The 13580-nt window shown below is 38.1% G+C and overlaps 1 non-coding gene across 1 annotated transcript; it reads right to left on the bottom strand.

The window, feature by feature from the left end:
- Positions 1-965: 965 nt before the first annotated feature.
- Positions 966-1076, bottom strand: LOC148692993 (small nucleolar RNA R71). The gene has a single exon (XR_015953773.1). It is a non-coding gene; the product is annotated as a small nucleolar RNA R71 (small nucleolar RNA).
- Between the last annotated feature and the right edge of the window lie 12504 nt (positions 1077-13580).

Below are 13580 nucleotides of genomic sequence, written 5' to 3'. Positions count from 1 at the left end.
AATCCCTAGCTTCATCCTCATTGGTACTATCTCATTTTATTAGTTGTTGAGCCATTTATTTGTGTTTACTTCAATTTCTTATACTTTCAAGTTACAACAACAAATCTGCCTATTCTGTTTAGTTTGATTCATTTCATAGAGTTCTTGCAAAACAAGTAATTACATAGGTCCAATTAGTCCCTGTGGATTCGACACCCTTGCTTATGCCATTATACTAAATATATTCTAGCATTACAAAGGAATAATACATCAACAAAAATGGCGCTGTTGCCGGGGACTGATTTCAGTCCCTTGTAATTGCTTGTTTGCTACTTAAAATTTGTTCATTTCATTGTTGTTTGCTAGTTAAACTTTGTTCTTTTCATTGTAGGTAGATTCTTGATTTTCATTCAAATTTGTGTTACTTTGTTTCAGGTAGTATATGTCAAATAGACTTGTTGAGTTAGGCCAAAGAATTGAACGGTTGAAGGGCCACACTTTGGACAACTTTGTGCCATCAAGTTCATCCATTGGCCGTGAGGAAGAGAAGGGAATTCACCTAGTTCAACAAGTAAAGAATCTGAGCAATTTAATTGGGAAAGAGAAGAAGAGATGGCGGGCAACCTAGATGAGCTTCGAGCTTTGGAGGACTTTGCTCAACCAATCATACCAAATTCACCTTCATGCATCTTGCTGCCCACAGAAGCTAGAAACTATGATCTCAAATCTTCACATTTCCATATGTTTCCTTCATTTTATGGCTTACCTAATGAAGACCCTTTAGCTCATATTAAAGAGTTTTACAATGTTGTGAGTGGTTTACCTTTGCAGGGAGTAAGTGAAGCAAATTTGAGGATGAAAGTGTTTCCTTACACCTTGAAAGATAAGGCCAAGAGTTGGTTGATGACTCTAACACCGGGTTCCCTCACTACATGGGATGTCGTGGCTAAGAAGTTCTTGGAGAAGTTCTTTTCCACTCAAAAGACAGCCACATTAAGGGGACAAATCTTCAACTTCAAACAAGATGATGGAGAACCTTTCAATGAGTGTTGGGAGCGTTTTAAAGGCCTCTTGATACAATGTCCACACCATGGGTTACCTTTTCACTTACAAATGCAAATTTTCTATGATGGACTAACCCAAAATTGTCAATCAACTGTTGATAATGCAGCAGGTGGAGCATTGAAGAAAAAGAATGCTCAAGAGTCATATAACATTTATGAGATGTTGGGGTCTAATGCTCAACACAAAGATTTAAGGGGTAAGAAAGTTGGAGTCTATGAAACAAGTTCTAATCATGACCTTTTGTTGCAGGTAACTAACCTAGAAAGGAAGCTTGAATCCGTGCTCAACATGGTGCCAAAAGCAAATGAAGTGTGTGCCATTTGCAACATACCAAGCCATCCTACTCACCAATGTCCATCTAGGGAGGCTTACCCCGAGTATGTTCAAGAGCAAGTGAACCTCATGAATTCTTACAATCAAAGGCCAAGGAATGATGTGTATTCCAATTCTTATAACCCAAGTTGGAGAGACCATCGCAATCTTTCGTGGAAGAGCAACAATTTCCAAAATTTCCAACCAAAACCTGCCACTACTCTAGAGGATACGGTTAAGTTGTTAGCCCAAAACACCTTGCAATTCCAACATTCCACAAATAGCACTCTCCAACAACATTCGGCAGCCCTAACCAAAATGGAGACACAATTGGGGCAGATTGCAGATGCCTTGAACCAAAGAGAGGTTGGGAAGTTTCCAAGCCAACCCGTGATACTCCAAAGGAACCAAGAGCAAGCCAAAGCAATCACTACACTTAGAAGTGGTAAGGTTATTGATAATAGAGTTGGCAATGAAGTTACTAATGAATATGATCATGTGAATGCAGGTGTTACTCAAGAAGACAATGAGACACCAAATGAGGAACTGATAGGAGCATATTTATGCGACTTAAATGGCTTGTTCTCGTCCATTTACGTTATGTTTCTTTAGTTATTTTAGTACTTTAAGCTATTTTCGTGTGTTTGTAGGTCCAAAGGGCTAAAGGAGCAAAAAGATGCATTTTGGAGACTTTTGGAGCACTTTTGGGCTAAGGATGGATAGCTTATGCTTGAAGCCAAAGTGTTGGACGAAATTGAAGACCTAATTGGAGCCAAAGTGTTGGAACCTTGTTCTCTTTAGTTTTAGGACATTTAAATCTTTCCTAATCCCAATCATGCCATGCATAACACACATCCATTCTAACACATTGTCATTGCACATGCATTTCCTTCATTAGTTAACCCACATGCACTTATCACTTATCATCACCACATATCATATCACTTAATCACTTATCACTTATCATCACCACCTAACCACTTATCATATCATAACCACATATCATATCACTTATCACTTATCACTTAACATATCATCCACCTACTTCACCTACAACATCCACTTCACCTACAACATCCACCTACTTCACCTACAACATCCACCTACTTCACCTACAACATCCACTTCACCTACAACATCCACCTACTTCACCTACAACATCCACCTACTTCACCTACAACCTCCACTTACTTCACCAACCTCACACACTTACTTCACCTACAAATGACATAGCCATATGTTCCCTCCACTACTCCTATAAATACCCTTGCATTCATTCATTCATGAAGATCTCATTTTCATACACAACACACCACAAACACTTCCCTTCCCTAGCCGTGAGTCCCCCTTCCCTTATAATCCAAAAACCATCTTTCCATTTCCATCACTCCTCACTCCATTCCACACTTCCATTCCCCCAAACCAACTATCCTTAGACCTTATGCTACAATAAAGAGGAAGAGAAGAGGGCCTAAACGTTCATACAATTCAAGTTTGAGTTGTTGGAATGTTTAGGTGTTTCTTTGATTTCAATGTTTAATTTTAATTCTCTTTGTTTTGTATGAGGAACTAAACCCCCCCCCCCCCCTTAGCTAGGGGGTGATTCGAAATATATGTTTATGCTTGCATTTTGATTTGATTACTTCTAATTGCATTTCATAAGTTGTTGATTCAATTTGTTTAACCGTTTGATTGATAACTTATTTATGTATGTTTATTAAGAATGCGCGCTTAATTTTCATGCATGAATATGACGCTAGAATATAAGTGATTTTCACCTAATCGTTATGAACTTATATTCACAAGTAGTGGAGGTTGCTTATAAACAATCGCGTTAAATGAATTCTTGGCACGAGTTTCATGCTCATCATAGTAACGAATGCCTCGTCAACACTTATAGTTTTCATAATGCTTAATGATCTTTGATTGTATCTTTATTGTGCTGTTCACGTAAAGGACTTTTGGAGAATGTTGTGAATTGCGTTGCGCTAACCCATCCAATTCATTAACTTAAGGAAAACTTGACGGTTAATTTAAGCGGACCTAATTAACCCGGGGTGATGAGTTTCATAATTTATTGAAATGCAATTGGAAATCTTTTTATTATGCAAGTGTAACATATGTGGAGATGACCCCCTTAGCTATTCTATCATCCATTCATTCCATTTCATCAATTTCATATTTACATTCTGTCTAGTTTATTAACTTGTTTCGTTATTTCAAATTTCGTAAAACCTCAATCCCCCTTTTGCTTTAATGTTCATTTTAGTTAGAATTCAATTTAGTTTGTGTTTTTAAAGCATTTTGAGTTTTTGGTTTGTCTTAGTGTTTTAAACTTTAATTTTGTATTCTTTGAGTCTAGTTTAGTGTTTTAAACTGTGTTTTTAAGTTTTTGAGTCAAATCCAAGTGATTAGCAATCCCTCCTAATCCCCGGTCCAGAACGATCCCTACTTGCACCTATACTACAAATTGATAAAAAGAGGGTTTAATTTGTGCGCGTATAAATCTCGCATCAAATTTTGGCGCCGTTGCACGCGCACAAATTAAACCCTCTTTTTATCAATTTGTAGTATAGGTGCAAGTAGGGATCGTTCTGGACCGGGGATTAGGAGGGATTGCTAATCACTTGGATTTGACTCAAAAACTTAAAAACACAGTTTAAAACACTAAACTAGACTCAAAGAATACAAAATTAAAGTTTAAAACACTAAGACAAACCAAAAACTCAAAATGCTTTAAAAACACAAACTAAATTGAATTCTAACTAAAATGAACATTAAAGCAAAAGGGGGATTGAGGTTTTACGAAATTTGAAATAACGAAACAAGTTAATAAACTAGACAGAATGTAAATATGAAATTGATGAAATGGAATGAATGGATGATAGAATAGCTAAGGGGGTCATCTCCACATATGTTACACTTGCATAATAAAAAGATTTCCAATTGCATTTCAATAAATTATGAAACTCATCACCCCGGGTTAATTAGGTCCGCTTAAATTAACCGTCAAGTTTTCCTTAAGTTAATGAATTGGATGGGTTAGCGCAACGCAATTCACAACATTCTCCAAAAGTCCTTTACGTGAACAGCACAATAAAGATACAATCAAAGATCATTAAGCATTATGAAAACTATAAGTGTTGACGAGGCATTCGTTACTATGATGAGCATGAAACTCGTGCCAAGAATTCATTTAACGCGATTGTTTATAAGCAACCTCCACTACTTGTGAATATAAGTTCATAACGATTAGGTGAAAATCACTTATATTCTAGCGTCATATTTATGCATGAAAATTAAGCGCGCATTCTTAATAAACATACATAAATAAGTTATCAATCAAACGGTTAAACAAATTGAATCAACAACTTATGAAATGCAATTAGAAGTAATCAAATCAAAATGCAAGCATAAACATATATTTCGAATCACCCCCTAGCTAAGGGGGGGGGGGTTTAGTTCCTCATACAAAACAAAGAGAATTAAAATTAAACATTGAAATCAAAGAAACACCTAAACATTCCAACAACTCAAACTTGAATTGTATGAACGTTTAGGCCCTCTTCTCTTCCTCTTTATTGTAGCATAAGGTCTAAGGATAGTTGGTTTGGGGGAATGGAAGTGTGGAATGGAGTGAGGAGTGATGGAAATGGAAAGATGGTTTTTGGATTATAAGGGAAGGGGGACTCACGGCTAGGGAAGGGAAGTGTTTGTGGTGTGTTGTGTATGAAAATGAGATCTTCATGAATGAATGAATGCAAGGGTATTTATAGGAGTAGTGGAGGGAACATATGGCTATGTCATTTGTAGGTGAAGTAAGTGTGTGAGGTTGGTGAAGTAAGTGGAGGTTGTAGGTGAAGTAGGTGGATGTTGTAGGTGAAGTAGGTGGATGTTGTAGGTGAAGTGGATGTTGTAGGTGAAGTAGGTGGATGTTGTAGGTGAAGTAGGTGGATGTTGTAGGTGAAGTGGATGTTGTAGGTGAAGTAGGTGGATGATATGTTAAGTGATAAGTGATAAGTGATATGATATGTGGTTATGATATGATAAGTGGTTAGGTGGTGATGATAAGTGATAAGTGATTAAGTGATATGATATGTGGTGATGATAAGTGATAAGTGCATGTGGGTTAACTAATGAAGGAAATGCATGTGCAATGACAATGTGTTAGAATGGATGTGTGTTATGCATGGCATGATTGGGATTAGGAAAGATTTAAATGTCCTAAAACTAAAGAGAACAAGGTTCCAACACTTTGGCTCCAATTAGGTCTTCAATTTCGTCCAACACTTTGGCTTCAAGCATAAGCTATCCATCCTTAGCCCAAAAGTGCTCCAAAAGTCTCCAAAATGCATCTTTTTGCTCCTTTAGCCCTTTGGACCTACAAACACACGAAAATAGCTTAAAGTACTAAAATAACTAAAGAAACATAACGTAAATGGACGAGAACAAGCCATTTAAGTCGCATAAATATGCTCCTATCAAATACCCCCACACTTAGCTTTTGCTAGTCCTCAAGCAAAACAGAAAAACAAAACAAAAAGAACAAAACACAACCTACACCTTCCAACAATCGTATCAGGGACTTCCAATGCACATGACAAGTTAAAAATCATTATTCTCACAGATTTGAGCCATCTTTACACTTAAGTACATTCTTAATCATAGTTACCACATACTAGTTCACAATTAAGCATTTAAAACCATGTTTTGAATGTAGTAACATGCCTTAGAGAATTCCCTCAATTTCTTACTAGATGTACTCTCGTTTTTCACATAGATTTTCTGACTACACACCCTACACTAGGTATATGTGAGAAGATTGATGTAAACATGTAGACGAACACTCACATATGTTATAATAAGGAAAGCATTTTCTGGAGTTAATAAGCCTGTTTAGATATGATCATGAATGGAATGCTACTACTTAGACGCGAGAACCAGTGACACCATAAGCTCATACCAAGTTCAAACTCCACAATTGAAATACATAACACTCAATATAGAAGTCAAGGGTTGTAACGGGGCTTGGGGTAATTGGCTAAAAATGAAAGGTAAGGATAACAAACGTTCTTCAAGCAATAGTGAGCAAAGTATTGAATTAGGCACTTAGAATTTCCTTTAGAATGCAGAAGTCAACTTTGATCACCCAAGGGGGAATTACACAGAACTTAGGGCCATATTCATCTTTTTTGGACCCTTTCTTCAACCATCAACGCTCGTGAGTTCATTTTCACTTATTTTCATTTTTTTTTTTAAGCTCTTTTTTCTTTCTTTCTTTCTTTTCTCTTTTTTTTTTTTTTTTTTTTTTTTTTTCTTTTTCTTTTCTTTTGAATCTCAAAACATAAACACTTAAACATTCTCTCCCCCACACTTATTTTCTTTCATAATGTAACTCAAAAGGAATTCAATTAAGTCATGCTCACTATCTTTTAAGAACAAGGGTGGGGATTGTCCTAAACTAGGCTAGGTGAGGAAAATGTGGGTAAACAAAGAATAAAGGCTAAACAAGGCTCAACGGGGTTAAAACTTACAACATATACGAAGTATGGGAAGTAAGGCTATTTGGCTATGGTGGTGGTCACTACACAACTTCTTCTTGAATATGTGTTATGCAAATCAATAACATGCTTTGAATGAAATGGGCATGAGTTCTAGCATTTAGTTCTATCATGATACAATTGCATTCTAAGTAGCAACCAAGCAAGGAATAATGAGATCATGCAACAACTTTAGAAAATAAAGAATCACAGAAAATAACTCTCCAAAGAAAGTAATGGCTCGAGTCTCACAGGGATGTAGCGTTTGTTTGAGTTTCTTCCTTCAAGCATGTTACAACAACGAATTTTTCTTTTATGATTGCATGTGAAGTCATACATTATAACCATAACCAAGCATATACCAAGAGTAAATCAAACTTTTCTCTATGTTTATAACTCTTTCTAACCGTCATGCAATTATAAACCAAATCCTTATCATTGTGTTGGAAGGTACCCTAAGACACAAACACACAAAAACGACTTTTAAAACAACTCTTTTTGGGTTTTTCAAAACAATTTTTCAAATTTTTATGGGATTTTCGAATTATAAAACAAAACACACTAAAACACTCTAAAACAACTTAAAAACACCTTAAAACAGCAAGGAACAACATTAGAAGTTATGGTGGATAAAACCCTACGAATTTGCATCAAAACACTTTAGTTACCCCCCCCACACTTAAATCAAACATTGTCCTCAATGTTTTAAGCATAGATTCACACAAAACATAAGTAAACACACAAAAAACATTTAAACATACTAAACATGGCAGAATGTAATTAACAAAGAGATGAGTTTAGGGACGCAAATCTGGTTATGGAGTGTAAATTCCCTCTTCTCCTTGGTGATTGCATTGAGGCTTTGATCTTTGTGATTCCACAGGCTTACTCTTGAACTGGTTTCCGCCCATCGTTGATTTTCCTTTGTGCTACTCTTGAACTGGGCAGCAGGATTCCCTTTAGTGTCTCCCCCGAAGGTCTGAGCTTCCTCCTGCTATCTGTTTCTTTGTTCAATCTTTGCAGGAGTGGTCCCTTCTCTGGAAGTGTATCAACCGTTGAAGATGACTACTCGAGAGCAACGCTAGGTAAGCAATCAGGAATAGATTCCAGGCAGTTGGCTCCAGATCGGTAGACTGACTCCAAGTGCCGGCTGATTGCTTCTTTTACTTTGCCATGCAAGTAAGAACAAGAACAAAGAAAAAGACAGGGAAAGAGCATGATATGAGATACTTTTGCTTTTGACCTTGATGATATGAGATACCTTTGCTTTGAAGAAGCGGTGAATGAATCAGCACATGCTTCAATCCGCCGTTTCCTCCTAGGTCATATGTACTCCAGGCATCTGGTATCATTTTTGGGGAAGAAGAAAGAATTGAGTATTTTGAAAGGCTTTGCTGGGAGTGCGCCCTCAGAGGTGAGGGAGAGTTGGGCATTTTCTTCAGGTTTGCCCTGCCATAAAAGACGAAGGTCGACATATATAGAGATAATATCAAGTGGTGGTACTTTTTACCCTTGTCGACAAATGTTTTGATCCCGCAAATCCGGCTCTTTGAAATAGTGGCGCTTCTTCGATCTTTGAATACGCCTCTTCGATTTCTGAGCAGGCGCCCCTTCGATTTCTGAACGACGCCCCTTCGCTTTCTGAACGACACGTGGTAGTGCAGATGCGGCTCCTTTTGACAAAGCTGCACGCGTCTTCTGAAAAGCAGAGAAAGCGTCGCCGAACTTTGCGCTTGTCGGCTAAAGATGTGTAGATGCGATGATGGCCTCCACGTGTTTTCAGCTTTGTCAGAAATCTTTTGACAAAGTTGAACGCGTTTTCTTGAAAAGCCGAGGGGGCGTCGCCTAAATTACGCCGGAAAATCCGGCTCTTTGAATCGGTGGACGCGTCGTCTTGGCTTTTTATAGAGCTATCAATCACCCCAACACACACACTCTGAAGATTTCCCATTCCTGAAACTCGACTCCGGCCCTTTGTGAAATTTTAACTCCATCCACCCCTTTTCTTTGACAATCGTTGAAAAAAAAATGGCAAACTCATCGAACCTTAGCTTAGATTTGAGTCTCAGCAGCGATCCGGTTGCGCCCCTTCAAGGTAATGTATGGCGCCCTTCTTTTTTATCTTCTAACGGTCCTCTTTCAGGTGAAGACTCTGTGATGCAGGACGCCACAACAGCTACAATAGTAGCTAAAAACCTCCTCACTCCAAAAGATAGTAGGCTGCTGTCAGGACGGTCCGATGAGTTGGCCGTTCAAGAGTCCCTCGCACTTAGTGTTCAGTGTGCGAGTTCTGTGTCTAACATGGGCCAACGCCTGCTTGCTCGGTCCCGCTAAGTGGAATCGTTGATGGCAGAGGTGGAAAGACTTAAGCAAGAGATCCAGCAGCTTAAGTACGAGAATAGAAGTTTGCATGTGCTTGCAAATAACTATTCGTCGGGGATGAAGAGGAAGCTTGATGAGCTGCAAGAATCTGAGGGTCGAATTCACAGTGACCGTCAAAGGCTTGCGTCTTATCTCTAGAGGCACCTTTTTCCTGGGTCATCCAGCGCTTGGCCAAGTATTGAGGCCTGGAATGCTCTAGCTCCGATGCCTCCCGCTCCGATGGCTTCCGCTCCGATGCCTCCCGCTTCTATGCCTTCCGCTTCTGCGCCTCGTAGTGGGGCTTCACGCAAACAACCTTTGTGAAGCTCCACCTTTCTCCATGTTTAGTATCTTTCTTTTTTTATTTTTTTATTTTTTATTTTTTATTTTTATTTTTTTTATTAACATAAATAAAATCAAACGGCATGGAATTGGTCCTTGAATGGAAGGTGATACTTGAAGTGAACCGGCAGTGGTTTGAATTCTAGTGTAGGTGCCTGATTCAAAAAAAATAGCAAGTTAGTATAAAATCTAATGGAATTTGGAAAAAAAAACTTACTTGTTTTGTCCGATAAGAACTCAATGACAAACACCACTCCTTTGAAAGTTTCAGGGATATTGGATTTGGCCAGATTGCAAGTGATGGTTATGACTTGTCCAATGTCATCAAATTTAACTTCTTTGGATTTTGTGGTTTCAAGAACGTCCTCTTTGATGAATTCATGACATTCTTTACTTGTCACCTTTGGAAGGGCTTCCAAGATGTGTTTTTCACCTTCTTCTTCCTTGGAAGTCATGAATCTTGGAACAGGGTTAAAAATAATGAAATTTGGAACAACCATACCTGTATTAGATGGCATAGGAGCAATAGGTGCCTCCGGTAAAGGTGTTTCCACCCTTTCCGTGGGTTGGGTGTATTCCTCTTCCTTGTGATTTGATTTTGATGGTTGAGGGTCCGTTCCAACCTCCTTGTCACTTCTCAACATGATTTCCTTGGCAGTTTCAAATTCTCCCTTCGGATTTGCAATGGTTGAACTAGGGAGTTCGCCTTGGTCTCGAAACTGTCCTACGAACTCCGCGATCTGCCCAATTTGCTTATCCAAGTGGTCCAACCTTTGTGGTGGCTGCATAGGCGTTGAATAGAACTCCTCATATGGCTGCCAATATCCTTCTTGTTGAGCCTCATTGTCTTGAATTTGTGAGCCCTGCACCAAACAAATTAATTCATTAAGGTTTTGATTATAATCTATTGACGAACTTGAGTTTGGTTGGGCATATTGAATATGAGGTTGTGGTGGCTGCCAATATCCTCCTTGTTGAGCATTTTGAGGTTCCCACCACATAGAGTTTGAATGATCACTCCAATCCGAATTGTAAGTATTGGAAAACACGTTATTCCTTGATTGAAGATTAAATATATCAACTCTTTGCATTTGGGACCTTTCCATGAGTTGTGACAAAAGAGAAGCATTATCAAGTGCCATCTTGTTCTTAACAAACAAAACACAAATAAAAAAAACTAAATCTAAAAGACAATACAGAAACAAACAATCCAAGGGATTAGCAAATTTTCTAATCCCCGGCAACGGCGCCAAAATTTGATGCGAGATTTATACGCGCACAAATTAAACCCTCTTTTTATCAATTTGTAGTATAGGTGCAAGTAGGGATCGTTCTGGACCGGGGATTAGGAGGGATTGCTAATCACTTGGATTTGACTCAAAAACTTAAAAACACAGTTTAAAACACTAAACTAGACTCAAAGAATACAAAATTAAAGTTTAAAACACTAAGACAAACCAAAAACTCAAAATGCTTTAAAAACACAAACTAAATTGAATTCTAACTAAAATGAACATTAAAGCAAAAGGGGGATTGAGGTTTTACGAAATTTGAAATAACGAAACAAGTTAATAAACTAGACAGAATGTAAATATGAAATTGATGAAATGGAATGAATGGATGATAGAATAGCTAAGGGGGTCATCTCCACATATGTTACACTTGCATAATAAAAAGATTTCCAATTGCATTTCAATAAATTATGAAACTCATCACCCCGGGTTAATTAGGTCCGCTTAAATTAACCGTCAAGTTTTCCTTAAGTTAATGAATTGGATGGGTTAGCGCAACGCAATTCACAACATTCTCCAAAAGTCCTTTACGTGAACAGCACAATAAAGATACAATCAAAGATCATTAAGCATTATGAAAACTATAAGTGTTGACGAGGCATTCGTTACTATGATGAGCATGAAACTCGTGCCAAGAATTCATTTAACGCGATTGTTTATAAGCAACCTCCACTACTTGTGAATATAAGTTCATAACGATTAGGTGAAAATCACTTATATTCTAGCGTCATATTCATGCATGAAAATTAAGCGCGCATTCTTAATAAACATACATAAATAAGTTATCAATCAAACGGTTAAACAAATTGAATCAACAACTTATGAAATGCAATTAGAAGTAATCAAATCAAAATGCAAGCATAAACATATATTTCGAATCACCCCCTAGCTAAGGGGGGGGTTTAGTTCCTCATACAAAACAATGAGAATTAAAATTAAACATTGAAATCAAAGAAACACCTAAACATTCCAACAACTCAAACTTGAATTGTATGAACGTTTAGGCCCTCTTCTCTTCCTCTTTATTGTAGCATAAGGTCTAAGGATAGTTGGTTTGGGGGAATGGAAGTGTGGAATGGAGTGAGGAGTGATGGAAATGGAAAGATGGTTTTTGGATTATAAGGGAAGGGGGACTCACGGCTAGGGAAGGGAAGTGTTTGTGGTGTGTTGTGTATGAAAATGAGATCTTCATGAATGAATGAATGCAAGGGTATTTATAGGAGTAGTGGAGGGAACATATGGCTATGTCATTTGTAGGTGAAGTAAGTGTGTGAGGTTGGTGAAGTAAGTGGAGGTTGTAGGTGAAGTAGGTGGATGTTGTAGGTGAAGTAGGTGGATGTTGTAGGTGAAGTGGATGTTGTAGGTGAAGTAGGTGGATGTTGTAGGTGAAGTAGGTGGATGTTGTAGGTGAAGTGGATGTTGTAGGTGAAGTAGGTGGATGATATGTTAAGTGATAAGTGATAGTTGATATGATATGTGGTTATGATATGATAAGTGGTTAAGTGGTGATGATAAGTGATAAGTGATTAAGTGATATGATATGTGGTGATGATAAGTGATAAGTGCATGTGGGTTAACTAATGAAGGAAATGCATGTGCAATGACAATGTGTTAGAATGGATGTGTGTTATGCATGGCATGATTGGGATTAGGAAAGATTTAAATGTCCTAAAACTAAAGAGAACAAGGTTCCAACACTTTGGCTCCAATTAGGTCTTCAATTTCGTCCAACACTTTGGCTTCAAGCATAAGCTATCCATCCTTAGCCCAAAAGTGCTCCAAAAGTCTCCAAAATGCATCTTTTTGCTCCTTTAGCCCTTTGGACCTACAAACACACGAAAATAGCTTAAAGTACTAAAATAACTAAAGAAACATAACGTAAATGGACGAGAACAAGCCATTTAAGTCGCATAAATATGCTCCTATCAGGAACCAAGCCATGCTACTTCCTCATTTGAAGCACCAAATCTTCACAAGGCCGAGAAACCATACACTCCACCAATACCATTCCCTGGAAGACTTGCCAAGAGCAAGCAGGATAAGTCATTTAAAGAAATTTTTGATATACTAAGCAAAGTGAATGTTAACTTACCTTTGCTTGATGTCATTAGGAACATGCCAGCATATGGGAAGTTCTTCAAGGAGTTAAACAGCTACAAAAAAGAAGTATGGACCACATGAGAAGGTAGTGGTGTCTGAGAATGTGAGTGCAGTTTTGCAAAGAAAACTTCCACCAAAGCTCAAGGACCCAGGAAGTTTCTCTATCAACATCACCATAGGGGACAAGAAAGTAGAGAAGGCGATGCTTGATTTGGGTGCTAGCATCAACTTAATGCCTTATTCAGTGTACCTTCAACTAGGTTTGGGAGATTTGAAAGCCACCACCATTTCATTACAACTTGCAGACAGATCCGTGAAATATCCAAGAGGTATAGTAGAAGATATTCTAGTTCAAGTTGATAAACTAATCTTGCCTGCAGATTTTGTAGTGTTGGACATGGAAGAAGCTCCTATACATGATCGTGAGTTGCCAATATTGCTTGGGAGACCTTTCATGGCCACGCCCAAGACCATCATTGATGTGCAAAATGGACTCCTCACTATGACAGTGTTAGGAGAGACAGTTCAATTCAAAGTGTTTGAGTCTCTTTCTCATCCTTCTTCCTCTCTTGATTGTTATGCCATTGAT

The sequence above is a fragment of the Pyrus communis genome, chromosome 11 (assembly GCF_041283825.1).
Source record: "Pyrus communis isolate YQ-2024b chromosome 11, ASM4128382v1, whole genome shotgun sequence".
NCBI lineage: Eukaryota > Viridiplantae > Streptophyta > Magnoliopsida > Rosales > Rosaceae > Pyrus > Pyrus communis.
Note: the sequence above shows the minus strand (reverse complement) of the source record. Positions and strands in the feature narration are given on the sequence as shown.